The 16,832-nt window shown below is 40.5% G+C and overlaps 1 protein-coding gene across 3 annotated transcripts in view; it reads right to left on the bottom strand.

The window, feature by feature from the left end:
• NR2C2 (nuclear receptor subfamily 2 group C member 2) overlaps window positions 1–16,598 on the bottom strand; it is a 127,753-nt gene extending 111,155 nt beyond the window's left edge. For 2 of the 3 annotated variants that reach the window (XM_069083867.1, XM_069083870.1), the window contains exon 1: window positions 16,477–16,597. The gene's annotated coding sequence lies outside the window, so the exon portion shown is untranslated. Of the gene's footprint in view, window positions 1–16,476 lie in introns of all 3 variants that reach the window. The other variant, XM_069083871.1, reaches the window with a different exon arrangement.
• Window positions 16,599–16,832: the final 234 nt, after the last annotated feature.

Below are 16,832 nucleotides of genomic sequence, written 5' to 3'. Positions count from 1 at the left end.
GTGCAAACCTTGGGACTTACAGGCGCTCTGTTATGCTTTCTGAACATTCTGAAGTATCTAGGACACTGTTTTGCACATAGTGAGTGATATATATTTATTTAATGAACTTCACACAGAAATTTTCTATGGATTTACACATGTAACAGAAACAACAAAAAGTGTTATAAGGCAATGGTTTCTCAAACAGGCAAAATCTTTTCAGGAGAAATTATATTTATGTTGTGTAGTTTTATAAATTATTCTATGATATGACAATAATCAAATCATTGTACAACTACATATTAATATGACAACAATTTTCCAGTTTAAGTATAAAATGAGGAAGGGATCTACTTAACTAAGCAGAGAAAAATATTCACTAAATTAACAAATTTTAAATCATCTACTGTAAACAATTTAACAGGAAAAAAAGGATCATAGTAAAAATGGTCATAGGTGAAAAAGCTTTGCTAATGCAAAGATAAAAACTAACCTCAATGCATGAGACAGGGAAAAACAGTTTTTTACTCTATTTCACACTGAATTCCTTCACCCCAGGAAAACAACCTAACCAAATTACTTTCAGGAACATTTTCTTTTAAAAATGATCTTAATTGGAAAAGGAATTAATCTTCTTCCCTCCTGTACTTCTCTCATCTCTTCCCTATAGTTGCTTCTGCTAGTGATAAAAAAACACTTTCTTCCCAAGGATTACCCATTGGAACAAGCTGACCTTCTTTTCACACAATGATTATGAATAATACTGATTCCACTGATGATTTTCCTACCTCAAACATCAGCCTTAGGCATTAACAACAGCAACTCTAGATGCAGTTTGAAAACAAAAAACGAATATATAGGAAGATGCGTGCTTCTAGATAATTTTTAAAAAAGAAAAACTGCTATCTGTAATAAGTCTTTCAACAAAGATGTTTCAATGGTATCAACTGAGTAGACTAGAATAATTTCCACAGTATTTTCCAGTTGTTTCTTTTTTAAAATGTCACATGTCACAACTCTATTACCTCATCTTATAAAAATAAAGGATAGAGTCCTTTTCCTCAAAGGGATCATGATGTAATTACAAAACAAAACATAATATCGGGGAGTATGATGAAAAAGAAAGAATGTAGTCAGTTTTCTATTAAGAGCCCCCCAAAAGAGGTGGAGCACTAGCACTAATAGTGGACACTGGACTTTCAGAGGCTTTCCTCGCTGCCTGGAAAATGCAGGAATCAGGGAGACAGAGAAGTCTCAAAGTAAAGAAAGGCAGTGCTGGAAGACAGTTTCTAGAGAGAGACAGGTGATTCTGGTAAGGGTGACAGACACTTTTCTTGAGCCCCTTAAGATGTAAAAACTTTGACTGGACTCTTCTTAATTCTACACAGTAGATCTGCAAACCACATTTTTGCAGAAAAGAGAGGACAGGTTCCCTTAATTACTCTGGAAGCTATACAAAGGGAAAGGGGTGAGAATCACCTGGGAAATTACCACCCTTCATTCCCTAGCCTTTCACGGACATATTTAACATTACACCACTAGACTGAGATCAAAGGTGCAAAAAAAAAAAAGAAAAAAATCAATATAGGCTACATGATAAAGCAAAAAGGAATTAAAGAAAATTGTGGGAGAAGCCCACCTCTGGAATAAGATAGCTATTTGTCCTCCCCAAAAGATCCATATGCAAATGATCAATAACAGGCTTTCCAATACCATTTGTTCACACTAAATTCCTTCTTCCACATATAGAGAGGTACCTGGTTCTTTCAACCTGGAAGGGTTTTCAAATACGGTCAGGTAATGTACTGTAAAGGTGTAGATGGAGAACCACCATCTACAAGTTCAGAGGCTCAAGTTACAAGGTCTGGTGCTAAACTTTTCAGCCAGAACAGTTTTGAAAACGGACAGGTATGATGGGGTGCTGTGCTCTGCAACAGTGAAGAGTATCTTACCTACACTCGTGAAACCATAAATACATCTGTATAAACAAATATAATACTGTTGTGAAATTTATTTATATATTAAACCATTTGGATTTTGTACCTACCTCTCCACTATGGGTAAATTTTGTCATCAGAAAAGATTGGATATCTACTCATCAGGTAACCTATAATTACATGGATATTTCATGAAAAGTAAACAGAAGACTGGTAAAAGAGACTATAATCTCTGTCTAAAAGTATTTGGTCACTTTCACTCGCCTGTGAACAAACAAGTGTTCCATTATTACCGTTTTTAACTGATACCAAAATACTTATTTGGATAAAATCTGTCATTGTAGCAATGGGATTGTAGAAAGTGAGCAAAAGGAAGGAAAAAATATGTAAACAAGGGCTCAGCTTTTTATTTTTTATTAATTTCGAACTTAAATATACAAAGACAAAAAAACTATATTTCCATGTACATGGTACAACATAAAGATAGGATTCAATAAAAACCATGAATTTCCACTTCATTTTTAAAAAGCTATGTACTAAATATTACATTGTTTTCAAAGCTACCCTGCTTTTCTGTGCTTCCTTCTAAGTTTTCTTTCTTTTGTTCTCTGTTGTGCATTTTTAATTTTTCTCCCTCCCCCCACACTAGAGAAAGGTACAATTAAACACACACACACACAATATACAGACTTCTATTTATCAGATCTTTCTCTGGAGGTAGATAGCATCTTCCTTCATAAGTCCTTTGTAGCTGGTTTCAGTATTTATGATACTCAAGATTAATTAGTCATTCAAAGATTTCTGTTACTATGTACAATGTTTACTTGGTACTATTCATTTTACTTTTCATTATTTCATGCAAGCTTTTCCATGTTTTTCCAAACTTAACCAGCTCATCATTTCTTCCAGCACAGTTGTATTCCATCATAATCATTTAACACAATTTGTTTAGCCATTCCCAACTAAAGGGCATATATAATTTTAGCCAATGTGATAGGTATAAAATGATATCTCAAATTTCTTTTAATCTGTAGTTCTCTAATTAATAACAATTTAGAGCATTTTTTCATATGATTATATACAGTTCTGATTTGACCATTTATCAACTGTGGAATGACACTTCTTACAAATCTGACAAAGTTCTTTATACATTTTGAGTAATGAGACCTTTATCTGAGAGACTATGAAATTTTTTTTCTCATTTTCCTACTTTCCTTCTAATATTGGCTATATTGGTTTTATTTATACACAAACTTTTAAATTTAGTGTAATCAAAATTATCCATTTTACACCTCACAATGCTCTCTTAGTTAGATTGTTCTCCTATCCATTAAATCTGACAGTAATATGTTCCATGTTCTAATTTTCTTGTGATATCTCCCTTAATATCTAGGTCATGTATCCATTTTAACCTTTTCTTGGTAAATGGTTTAAGATACTGGTCTGTGCCCAATGTCTGCCAGACTACTTCCAGCTTTCCCAACAATTTTCACCAAATAATTTCTTATTCCCAAAACTTAAATCTTTAGATTTGCCAAACACAAGGTTATTATAATCATTTACTACTGTGTATGTCTACTCTGTTCCAATGATCTACCTTTCTATTTCTTAGCCAGTACCAGGTAATTTTGATAAGGGCTCATTTTTAATGTAAATACAGCTGAGAGGTTTCATTACCAACTATTGTAACTTTCCACTGTGACACTGCAACTGTTGGGGATGAAGGAATCTCTAAGAACATTCAGTCCACCCCTTCCCCATTTTATAGTTGAGGATCCGTTATGTCCAACAAGGTGAAATGACTTGTCCTTGGTTATAACAATACATTAGTGGGAGCCAGGAGGCTGGAACCCAATCTTCCCCAGGCCTAGGTGTGCTCCTCTACTTCTACCTTACTGGGTTAAATCTACATCTCTAAGATATGCCATTATCACCCAGGTTGTATCAAAAGATCAAACACCACAAATAAATGCATTGCGCATTCCACAGTTTATTAAAAATCTACTATGCTCAAGGCAGTATGCTAAATGCTGTTATAAGACATGGCCTCTACCCTGATGAGCTTTAAAGTCAGAAAGGAACTACAGCAAACCCCTCCCCCTCCTCCCCTCTCCACCCACCCCTTAATAGCATTTTTTTCAATTACATGTAAAGATAGTTCTCAACACTCAATTTTTATAAGTTCCAAATTTTCCTCTCTCCCTACTTCCCCACCCCTCCTCCCCAAGGCAGCAATCTTATATAGGTTCCGATATAAGTTATACATGTATAATTGTATTAAACATATTTCCATATTAAAACATGCTGTGAAAAAAATCAGAACAAAAAAGAAAAAACACAAGAAAAAACATGAAAATATTATGTATAGTATATTCTTCTTATAACATTTTTTTAGCTGATCAAATGGTACTACAGTTATTTAACTAAGTTTTTACTGGGCCCATGCAGGGTAATATGGTTATAAACACAGCTTGCAGAATGAGAAATAAATCACTAGTGTTTGGCATTTTGTGCTTACAAGTTTCATAAAAAAAATTTTTTTTCAACTCTGGAGGGAAGATCTGCAATACTTCCTTTTTACGGTGAAGAAATTGAGAATCATATAATAATGATGATGATGATGATGAGAACAGGAATCAGTTACATAGAGAGCTTTGAGGCTTGTAAAAACATTGTAAGTCATTGTCATGGCCTGCATAACAACCTGTGAGACTGGTGCTTTATTATTATCCCAATTTTACAGATGAGAAAACTGAGACTTAAAGCAGTTAAGTGACTTGCCCAGAACTATACAACTAGGAAGCATCTGGGGTAGGATTCAAACTCAGGTCTTAATGACAAGTGAAGAGTTTTTCCACTATGCCACATGGTTACTTGCAGTGTCTTACAATTAAATAAATATGGCTTATCTAGTATCACAAGAAGAAAAGAAAAATTTAAGTTTAAAACTAATCACAACATCACAATAAATTTTTCATCTTTAAAACATGGCCACAGAATCAGTGGTCCAGCCTGGGTGCCAACTCCAAAAGGCCTTCAGCATTCTGTTTATTCAGTTTCACTATGCTATCTCAGAAGCGCAGTATTTGGGATCCACAGTCTTTAATAACAATAAACAAGTCCTGAGACAAGGAAACTCCTGTCTTCACTGATGGCAACCACTGAACAAGTCCTTACAACTGCGGTGAATTTATTAAATAATCCAAGATACATAAGCCTCTGTGTTGCTCATATTTATAAAGGCAAGGTTCATATTTAAATAACAGTCAACTATTTACCTTCTTGCTTTGTTCTACTCTATATAAGTATATTAGTACTAAGAAATTGATTTACTTTATTAAAGAGAAATTTTATATCAATATCTTATATAAACTGTAAAAAGTGAAGAAAACATCTTTTTAGTTCAACATATCACCTTATTAAAAACAACTGCAAAATCCTGGGCTACTCAAAGGACAATGGAGAAATGAATGGTGGGTGTGTGTAGGCTGCAACATACAATGAAATACTGAGTGGAAAATGTAGAATAAAAGATACTATGTGAGAAATGTGTGAATGGAAAATGAGGAAATGAATGACTAACACTGCCTGTATGCTCTACTGGTATTCACTAAGAGATTCAGAGGAAGGCCCCCATTATACTGGGTGGGACCCCTGGGAAAGACTAGAGCTCATAGATATGGACAAGAGCTTCACAAGATGAAAAAGCATGGATGGGTAGTGACCTGACTACTGGAGTAGGTACCCACATTAATGAGAAAATAAAGAATAGGAATAGCTGACAGGATATGCATTATAACATTTGCAAAACTCCTTATGTTTCTTATCTCATTTTGTTGGGGCGTTTTCCTCATTCCCCTCTACCTCAAGGAAGCAAGCAGACTGCCAGGTCAGCTCCACCCTCTCCCACTGGGTCTCCGCCCTTTCCAGTCAGATCACCTGCACAGAAGTGGGCAGGCTTCTGGATCAGATGTGGGAATTTTAAGGTGTACTGACCAATCACTGCTTATATAAGGCCCCCTTTATAAGCTGAGGTTTTGCCCCAGATTGGGGCTGTTGCTGGCTGCTGCTACTGCTATTGCTGTACCTGGGACACGTGGTAGTAACTGCTCAGCCCACCATGTGTATGATCAGCCAACACGGCGTTTTAATAAAAGGTCCATTCCAAAATTATTACTTGGGTCTTGCTCGCGTTAATCAAGGTACAGAAATTTGAGCCTCATAATAATTCTGCGAAATAGGAATTCTAAATATTATTAGTATCCCTGCCTCTTTTACAGATGAGTAAATCGAAGTTCATAGAGGTCCAATAATTTTCTTTCTCTATCCATCCTCCCCACTGCACTAGCTTGCTCTTTGTTTCTCATACACAGTACTCCTCACCTCCTGGTCTTTAAATAGGCCCTCATGCCTGAAATGTCCTCCCTCTTCATCTCTGTCTCTTAAAAGCCTTAGTGTCTTTCAAGGTTCAGCTCAAATGCCACCTTGTACATGAAGCATTTCCTGATCCCCCTCAAATCATTTTACAGAGACTTATTCTGCACCTGTAACCACCTTCAGTGAGTCAATGAATGCTCCAGGCACTGTGCTAAGCCCTGGGGATAAAAAGGAAGGTAAAAGACACTCCTTGCTCTCAGGCAGATCACAGTCTAATGGGGTAGACAACATGCAAGCAACTGTAAATTTAAGTTCTCTATAAAAGATGAATGGGAGATAATCAATAGACGGAGGCACAATAGTTAAGGGAGAATCAAGACAGGCTTCCTGTAGAGGGCAGGATCTTAGCCAAGACTTTAGGAAAGCCTGGGAAGCCAGGAGGTAGAGATAAGAAGGGAGAAACTTCCAGGTTTGGGGAGTCAATGAAAATTCCTGGAGTCAAGAGATGGGGGTTTCTTACTGGAGGAAATGAAAGGAGGCCAGTGTCACTGGATCAAAGAATACATAAGTTGGGGTGTAAGGTATAAGAAAACTGGAAAGGATGGGGGCAGATTATTTGATCCTGGAGCTAAAAGAGTCAATGGAGTTTACTGAGTAGGGAAGTAACAAAGTCAGATCTGTGCTTTACGAATGAAGATCACCTGAGTGGAGATCAGACTAGAAGAGGGAAGAGCATTGTGGAGGGATGACCAAGTAACAGACTAGCATTACAGCAGTCCAGGAGTGAAGTAATGAGGGCCTGCACCAGGGTGGAGAAAGTGCCAATGAAGAAGAGGGCATATGTGAGAAATATTATGAAGGTAAAATCAACAGGCCTCGGCAACAGTTTAAATATGGGGAGAATGAGGAGTTTAGGATAACACCTAAGTTTTGAGCCTGGGCACTGGGAAGAATGGTAGTACCCTCAAAAGTAACTGGGAAGTTAGGCAGAAGGGGTTTTGGGGAAAAGAGAAAAAATTCTGTTTTGGACATGTTGACTTTAAGATATCTATGGGACATCCTGGAGATATCTAATAGGCACTTGAAGATGTGATTCAGGAAGTCAACAGAGATATTAGGGCCAAATATACGGAATTAAGAATCAATGAATCTAGGGAAACTGATGAAATCAAGTGAAAACAGTACAGAGGGAAAAGAAAGAGGACCCAGGACAGAATTTCTGTGGCTAGCATAGAGCCTGACATACAATATAGATACTTACATGTTTACTGATGCCTGGAGTCACATAGTACATGTTAGGGGGAGGATCTGAACTCAGATCTCTTCTGATTCCACCTCCAGCGCTCTCTACCATCAAGCCATGCTGCCTCTCAAACAAAAATTATAGCTGATACTTACACCACTTCAAGATTCACTGAGCCCTTATACAGTATCTCCTTTAGTCAAAGATTCACTGAAGAGTTTGACTGGTGAAAAGGGAAGGTGCAGAAGCTAGAAATGCTCAATTACCATTTTGCCCAGAGTTTTTTGAGAGAACTTCTTGACATGAATGAGACATTGTATTATTTCAAATGTGATTGCTAATTATTAGCGCCCTTACTCGATTCCTCTTTATAAACATTAAATATAGAGTAATGTAATTATCAATAGCCAGAGAGAGGAAAAAAGGAACCCTAACAATTTTTGTACCTGAAATCTTTATATATTCCATTTCTGTTATGTTCAAAGGATTAAAAAATATTAAAAATTTGATGAGACCTTTGATATTTATCTTGTCTAACCCCTTATTATACTATAAATGCAAAAACTGAAGCCAAGATAACCATCCTAAGCACCTCTAAATCCAATTACTTTAATCATAATTGTATAATTTGAAAGCCTGGTTTATGTAACCAGGGTTATAGTTCTGGAGTGGTTATTCCTGTTTAACATATTGTGAAAGCACTACATGGCTATCAGTCCATATGGTTTATAGACAATTGATAAAAAAAATCTATGAACTGAAATACTGAAAGAAGAGGATGCTGAACATCTTTAAAATGTGCAGGCAATTTCAGAAAGACAACTTGTGGCCCAATACCAAAGCTGTGGTGGGATTGCTTATGAATCCTCCTCTAATCTCACCCTCTGACTAACATGTAAATCCTATTTCAGACTCTGGTCTCAACTGTAGGCTTTGAGATTTGCCTTCCAAACCTTGCTTTTAACTTTGGGTTAGCCAGAATTAAAGAGCGATTACAAGATCTACCAAGGGGACTAATGACCAAGAATTCCTTCCTCCATACTTAACTTTATTGAAAACACAGTCCTTAACCTGGGAAGACTTACAATGAACTCATGAAAAATAAAATGAGCAGAACCAAGAGAATATAGTACACAATAACAGGAATACTGTTAAGAATGATCAACTTAGCTACTCTGATCAAGACAATGATCCAAGACAATTCCAAAGAACCCATGATGAAAAAAAATGCTTATCTACCTCCAGGGAGAGAACTGATGAATTCTGAATGTGAATTAAAGCATACATAAAAAAAACCCAACAACTTTATTTTCATTGCTTTGTGTTTTCTTTTGCAATATGGCTAACATGGAAACATGTTTTATATGACTTCACATGTATAATTGATATCAAACTGCTTGCCTTCTCAAGGAGGAGGGAGGAGTGGGAGTGGAGAGAATTTGGAACTCAAAATTTTTTTAAAATGAAATGATTGTTAATATTTTATGTATAACTGGGAAATATTTAACAAAATAGATATTTAAAAAAGAAAACAACCCTTGGAACACACCAGATTTTAACATTTTGCTCAGGTCTAAGACCTGGGGGGAAAAAAGTGTCAAAAACCCAAAGGATTTTACAGTCACTGGAGACCTCAGAGATGATCTAATTCAGGAGTTCTTAACCTGAGGGCAAGAAAAGTTTTTTTTTTTAAAGTATTTTTAAAAATATTTTGAAACATCATTATTTCAATATAATTAAATATCCTGTGTATTTTATTTTATGCATTTAAAAATTTTATTATGAGAAGGGCTGAGAGTGCTAAACCAGTTCAAGGGAAAAAAAAGGCTAAAAACCAGTGATTTAATTCAACCTTCTTTGGTTTTTTTGGAGGGCAATTGGGCTTAAGTAACTTGCCCAAGGTCACATGGCTAGGTTTTTTTGTTTGTTTGTTTGTGTGTATTAAGTGTCTGAGGCCTGATCTGAACTCAGGTCCTCCTGAGTACAGGGCCAGCACTCTACTCACTGCTAGCTGCCTGATTCAACCTTCGTTTTACAGAGGAAGCAACAGGCAAACGTGGTAAAGTGACTTGCCCAGGTGACACACTGTGGGTTATCAGCAGAGGTGAGAGTAGAGCCCACCTCTCCAGATTTTACATAAGGCTACTGCTCTTGTGCTGAAAACACTTTAGTCACAAATGTTTCTAAATATAATCAATGCCCAAACATACATGCTCAGCGGTAGTTACCTTTGTTTGCCAATCAATTTTTAGAGATGAAAAACTATAAACACCAAACTAAGTAAACTGCTTTACACTTCAAGTTCAGTTAGCCTTGAACAATTCACAACTGGATTATAGGAAAATTAACAAAATATCACAACAGTTTCACTTTTATTTATAATTTACAAAAACTATGATTTATATTGTACCAATTCAACAAAAAAGTTATATTTACTAAACTTTCTCTAAAAGAACCTCTATTTTCTTACATATTTTTGAAAACTATGTAATGTGATTTTTCTAAATTAGACAAATCTAATTAAAGTAAATTAAAGTAACAATAAATCAAAACTGCTTCAGATCATAACATCATAATCATAAAGACAAAATCTATACCTGCATATTTTCAAGCAACACTCTGAAATGCTTGAAATGATGATAAGTTTTAATGATTTGGGAAACGATCACAACTATTCACACAACAAGGATTAGGAGTGAATGGAGGGTGGGGGAGGAAAAGGACACATTGATGTACCTTATCTCCAGCTACTCTGTCATAGGATTTGTGGCCCAGTCATACAAAAAGCTGTAACAGTTACAGATAACAGTCTTTCTCTTGGAGCTTAAAAGGTTTTGTTTTTCCGGTGTTCTGACCCCATAAGATAGAGAATTGAACCCAGACATTTTAAGAAATGTGCACTAACTTGTTATTTTGTTTCTACAACTTATATAATGTAATACCTGCCTTTATGCCACAATCTATCTACTAATATTACTTAAAATTAAACTTGTACATTTTTTTCCTATTATCTTGCTTTGAAAGGAAAGAACAATTAATATGTTGGCCAGAGTTTTATAGAGATTTTCTTGACTACCCTTTGCCTCTAGGTCACACCCCAAAACTAGCTGACTTCTACAACAGACACTTATAATAATTTTCAATATGTGAACTTTAAAATACACAAGAAAGTATCAAAGTGTAATTTTGTTATTATGTCAACTCATCAAGTACCTATAATTGTGCTACAATTATAAATTATGAACCCCAGCTATCCCTCCAAGAACCTCTCCCTTCCCTCCCTTTCCTCACTATATATATATATATAATCACAGTAATATGGACTTAGAGCTGGAAGGGACCTTAGCTAGGCCATATAGTTTAACTTCCTCATGCTACAAAAAAGAAAACTGGCATACAGAGGGGTTACTTAGCTAGGGTCTGAGGTAACAGTCAGGATTCAAATGCAGGTTATCCAATCTCTAGTCCCATACTTTCTCCATTGCTCTACTCTGCCTCTATTGTGGGGGCTTTAAAACGATGCTGGTGGTTCCATGCTTTGTTCCTCACCCATAGAGAGAGTACAGTCAATCTAGAGAAAGCAAGATAGGGAACACAGCGTATCTACAATGGCCTCTCTTCCTCTGCAGTTAAATCTGACCAGACCCAAAATTTAGTAGGTCAGATTTCCTGACTGGCACTGGCAGCTGAACTGTGAAGAAGTGAGCCAGAAGCATTTATATCAGTGCTTTAAAGGTTATGCCTTGACATCTACACCCATTCTCTTCTCCTTTACTTCAGTCTCTGATGAACAGATGACCATTCTTGCCAACTCCTCTACGTGTATTTTTGATCCCATCTCATCTCCATCTTCTTCCGACAGCTCAGAATTATCCCTATTCTCATGCTTATCTTCAACCTCTCTCTATTGATACCTGCCTTAGTGATTACAAACTCACACAAGTCTTTCCCATTCTTAAAAAAATCTTCCCTAGGTTATATCATCTTCTCAAACTATGATCCTTTCTATCTCCTCTTTTTAAACACAGCTAAATTCCTATAAGAAAAAAAAGGAGCTGTTTCCCCACATTGCCTACTTCTCTTAGAGTAGAAAGATGTGGAGGGAAGTAGATATAAGCAGATTAACAGTTTACATAAAGGAGATGAAAAGGAGAGGGAAGAATTGGGGATGATAGGTGGTTTACAAACAAAAACTGTGGTGTTCTTATCAGAAAAAGGGACATTTGAAGGGGTGAAGACTTAGGGAGGAGAGATGAGTTTGAGATGTCAATGAGACACATACTATTTGAAAAGTTCAGTAGGAAGAGAGCTCCTATTACCTTTTGCCTAGATTACTCAATAACCTTCTAATTGGATTCCCGGCTTTGAGCCTCTCTCAAATCCAATCCGTCTTCCACAGTTGACAAAGTGATTTTTCTCAAGTGCAAACTCCCATAGATCTTCACTCCCTGGCCCCAGTCTACTCTTCCCTGTTAAACTATCCTTCTTGCTATTCTTCACATGCAAACTCCATCTCCCATTTCCATGTATTTATCCTGGCTGTCTCTATACTTGGAATACACTCCCTGCTCACTTCTCTTAGAATTGTTCTTACTCAGCTCAAGTACTACCTACAGAAAGACTATCTCCTTGGCTACATCTCCAGCCCTACAGCTCATTGCCACATACACTTATACAATCCTTTATGCACATTTGTGATTAATGAAATTGCTTAAATGGATGAATAAGGGACTAACAAAGGAATTGTGCTTGACCTTCATTAGGAGCACTTTTAGATAGACACCTTTATGCTTGTTAATTTCAAAGGTCATTTTCAAGCTTTCAGAATTCTAGGACTAGAAATCTAAACTCTAATCTCTAAAGGAGACAATATAGTGTAATGGAATAGAGAGGCTGGACTAAACCTAAGCTTCAGTTTCTTCATCTGTAAAATGGGGATAACAATACCTGTAGTAAGTACCTACACCTCACAATATTGCTCATAGTCTCAAATGTGAATGTTCATGTAGAGTTCTGAAAACTTTGAATGCTATTTTATTGTCATTTAATCAACTTATCTTATGAATTTGAATTTATGCATGTCAGCTTTTTAATGAAGCTCTTTATTATTCTTTCTCTCGTAGTGAAAATAATATACATTTATAACCAGGTCTCATTATTTAAGATTATACTTCTATACTGAATCTATAATGGAAAGATTTGCTTTTTTATTTATCTAACATTGACTTAATTCATTATAACCACTTACTCCTAATGTCTTTCAGAAATATTTCATTATATATAGACACTTCAATATAATTGTCCTACCTCATAGAATTACAGACTATTAAAGCTGGTAAAAAGACATCTAGTTCAACACATTCATGGACACAAATGAAGCACCTGGGGTTCCAAGTTGTGAAATAATCTGCTTAAGGTCACCACTACAGTTGGTAGCTGGGCTAGGCCCAGAAGCCCTCATTCTCCAAGTGGTTTGCTCTCCAGCCAAATTTCTACCCTGCCCCCCCCGCCCAGGACACCAATGGATAGTATAGCACCCAGAATCATTCCAAGCATACTTTTTTTTTTTTTAAGCAATTGGGGTTAAGTAACCTGCTCAAGGTTACATGGCCAGTTATTTCTGGGTATGGTGCTGAGTGTCTGAGCCCGGGATTCGATCTCTAGGTCATCCTGACACTGGAGCCGGTTCTCTTACTCGCTGTGCTACCTGGCCACCCTCCAAGCATATTTATAAAGCTGCTGTCTATATACCAAGAAATAAAGTGCAGACAAAAAAAAATGTCCAGCGGTTTATGTTTCCTTTTTAAACTAGGTCTGTAATTTCACTAGCAAAGGTAACCCCTTAATGAAGAAATTCACTTTTACAATGTCACTGGATACCTATTCTATAACTTAAGAATCTTAGAGAGTTGCTGAAGGGACACTTAGAACACTGTTTCAGGGAAACAACTTAAATAGAGGTCTTCCAGACTTGTGGGGGCCAGCTTTTATTTACTATGCCACACTCGATCTTACAGTGAAGATCAAATGAGAATAAAATATGTAAAGGGCTTTGCAAAGCTTAAAGCACTAGGTTAGCTATTGTTATTATCATCAAAAATTAAGTACAAGTGGGGCAGCTAGGTGGTGCAGTGAATAGAGAACTGGCCCTGGAGTCAGGAGGACCCAAGCCTCAGACACTTACTAGCTGTTGTGACCTTGGGCAAATCACTTAACTGCAATCACCTTGCCTTCCCCCCTCCAAAAAAAAAATTAGATAGAAGCAAAATTGGATATTCAGCCTACTCTGCCTCTCTACTATGACATATTAGTTATCATGATCAAAGAAATTCTAGTTACATCCATGTGGATACTCTGAATCCCTAACATGTTCAATACCTCTATGATTTTGCAGAACATCCATTGCTGTGGTCACAAAGATCAACATAATGTGACTAATCTGGTTAAGAAACTCTGTGAATTTAGCTGAACTGGTCTTAGTTTGATATACAGTCTATCACTGGGCCTGTACGGGATTATCAACAATGCTTCTTGGAATAGTGGCTCTTATTTCTATAGCACTTTAAGGTTTACAAAATATTTTTGCTACCAGAATGATCTCTAAAAACAAAACAAAAACCTTGTGAGGTAGAGGTTTCCCAGATTATGGGAAACTGTTTAGAAGCCCAGATTTAAACTCAGGAATACCAACTCCAAATCAGACAGCTCTTTATATCACAGCTTTTGATAGCTAACTCTTCTCTTTTATTGGCTTTTGACTGAGGATAGCTGGTCCAAACATTCTAGGATTTTGAACTACACAACCATAGATTTAAAGCTGGAAAGGAGCAAAAAAGAGGTGATCTATACAACCCCTTCATTTTAGAGGTGAGGAAACCGAGGCCCAGAAAGGTTAAAGGACGCACTCAAAGTCACATAAGTAGGTTGTGTGGTGGTAGAGTGGGGGCTTGAGCCTAGTTCCTCTGACTGCAAATCCAGCGCTTTTTCCACTGTGCCATGCTGTGAGCTAAGCTGACCCTGGAAAAAGACCGCAGCAAGGCAGGTCTTGGGAGAATGAGCCACAGCATGCAGAACACCAAGGTTCGGTCTCAGGCTAGAACCGGGCCACACATAGCCACAGCTCACTTCTAATGTCACTATCCTTGGAGTGATAAAGAACCACTCAAATAATGAAAACAGCCTCTTTGTGAGGAGGGGAGGGTCCTGCATCAAGGACCAAAATCAAAGGAAGGTTAGTGTATATATTTTGATCTCTAGCACTCATGTCTCTGTCACATATAAGAAAACACGATACCGTAACTGGCCACCAGTTGGACTGCTGTGCTAATAGACAGATGGCTATTTCACGAAATGTTTTCACGCTTTCACTAGTTTCACAGTAATTTTTTATAAAGTAAACTCAAGCCAGATGCCGATAGCTGCTCACTTCCTTAGCCAATGGTACCTAAATCGTCGTCAACCCCAGTGGCCGGCATAACGGAAGACCCGGCACGGCCCGGCCCCGCCGCCATCCAAGAGAAAGGTGAATGAAGCCCATCAAGAAGAAGCCACAAGTCAGGAAGCAGGGCTGGGCTTCGAACCCCGAGCCTTGGGGCTGCCCACGGTCAGCAAGGCTAATAAAAAAGCACAGGGATAACTGGGCAAAACCACAACGCTCGTTATTCGTCACATGGGGGCTGGCTACTCTGCAGCGTCTGAAACCGGTCTCTGGGAGGTGACAATGGACAGGGAAGGCCTTTCACCCTTCTGAGCCTCGGTTTTCCCCATCCGCAAAATGGGCATTCAATTCAATAAACACGTATTAAGCTCGTAACGTGTGCCAGGCATTGGACAAAGCGCTGGGTTAACAGGGCAGTGCCCGCCCTCAGCGAGCTTACAATCTAACGGGGGTCGGGTGGAGACGACGACGACGACGACCCCACGCAAACAAAAGCATACAACAAGAGCTCTCGGAGGGCTCCACGAACAAATAATTAACCGAGAGAAGGCTCAGGAACGACGCGACACGATCAGAAACAAGCGACAGAGTACACGTGACCGCCTTTCACCCCACCACCACCCGCGCGGTCCCCGAGGCGACCCCCGGCTGCGCGCGCACCGAACGTCGCAAGCTCTCCGCCCCCACGCGCTCCCCCCAACACGTTCCTTCCCACGCGGTGAGGGGAGCCAGAAACCCCCGGGCTCCAAGCCACCCGCTTGACCCCCCCCCCCCCCCCCCCTTTGCCCAGGGCCAATCAGCTGCGTCCGGGGCGGGGGAGCGAGGGGCACCGGCCTCTCCCCTCCTCCCGGCGGGCCGCGATTGGCCCGCCGCGCCGCCGGTCACGCTCGAACGCCCCGCCTCCGTCCCGCTTCTCCCTTCAGCTCGTTCGCCTCTCCCGCCCTTTAGAAATCGGCGGCAGGGCCGCCTCCCCCCCAGGCCGGTCTGAGGCGAGAGAGAGTGCCGGGGGGCGAGCGGGAGGGGGGGCGGGGTGCGGGCGCGAGGCGGGGCGGGGGTGGGAAACCACACACCCCAGAAGCCATCTCCGCCGAGGACAAGATGGCGGCGCTGGCGGAGGGCCAACTGTGAGGCGGAGCCGCGGCCATTCCCCCGGCAGTGCCCACCCCCCGCGCCGCGCCGGCCCGGCCCGGCCGCAGCGGCGTCTCCGCTTGGCCTGGGCCCGGCCCGGCCGCGGGCTAGCGGGCGAGGCCGCCGAGAGAACGCGCGGCACCCGCCCAGTCCTGCACTCCCGGCGCGGCCCGGCCCACTATGCAAAGCGGCGGCCGCCGCCCGTCCGTCCATCCGCCCGCCCCGTGGCAAAGGTAAAGGGGTCGGGTTCAACCGCCGCCGTCGCCGCCTCCATCTTCCAGCGCGGGGCGGCCCCGGCCGACAGCCCTCCCCTCCCCGCTCCGCCGCCACGGCCTCGGCCGAGCCGAGCCGCGGCATCGACCCCGACCGTTTACCTCAGGATTTGGCGCCAAAGCGGCTTCGAATCTGACCCCGAAGCTGGTCCCGTGTCTGCGGCGGGGGCGGGCAGCGGGCGGGACGGAGGGCCAGGGAAGCCGCTTCCCGCGGGCGGCGGGCGGGCAGGCGAGGGGCGCCGGGGGAGGGGGGAGCAGCTTCTCCTGGCCGCGGGGAGCGGGCCGCCGCGGGGGAGTGCCGGCCGGGGCGGGGGCGGAGGCTGGGCCGAGGTTTGGGGAAGGGGGGGGTTTGTTATTGTTTTTGTCAGTGAAAGGTCAGAGTTCGTGACCCCGGTGCCGCCGCCGCCGCCCGCCCGCGCGCTGGGAGGAGGAGGGTGAATGTTCTTCTTCCTCTTCCC

Source organism: Petaurus breviceps, unplaced genomic scaffold, assembly GCF_028583685.1.
Source record: "Petaurus breviceps papuanus isolate PSGF00001 unplaced genomic scaffold, PetGlider_PUasm1.0 174, whole genome shotgun sequence".
In the NCBI taxonomy this organism is placed as follows: Eukaryota; Metazoa; Chordata; class Mammalia; order Diprotodontia; family Petauridae; genus Petaurus; species Petaurus breviceps.
Note: the sequence above shows the minus strand (reverse complement) of the source record. Positions and strands in the feature narration are given on the sequence as shown.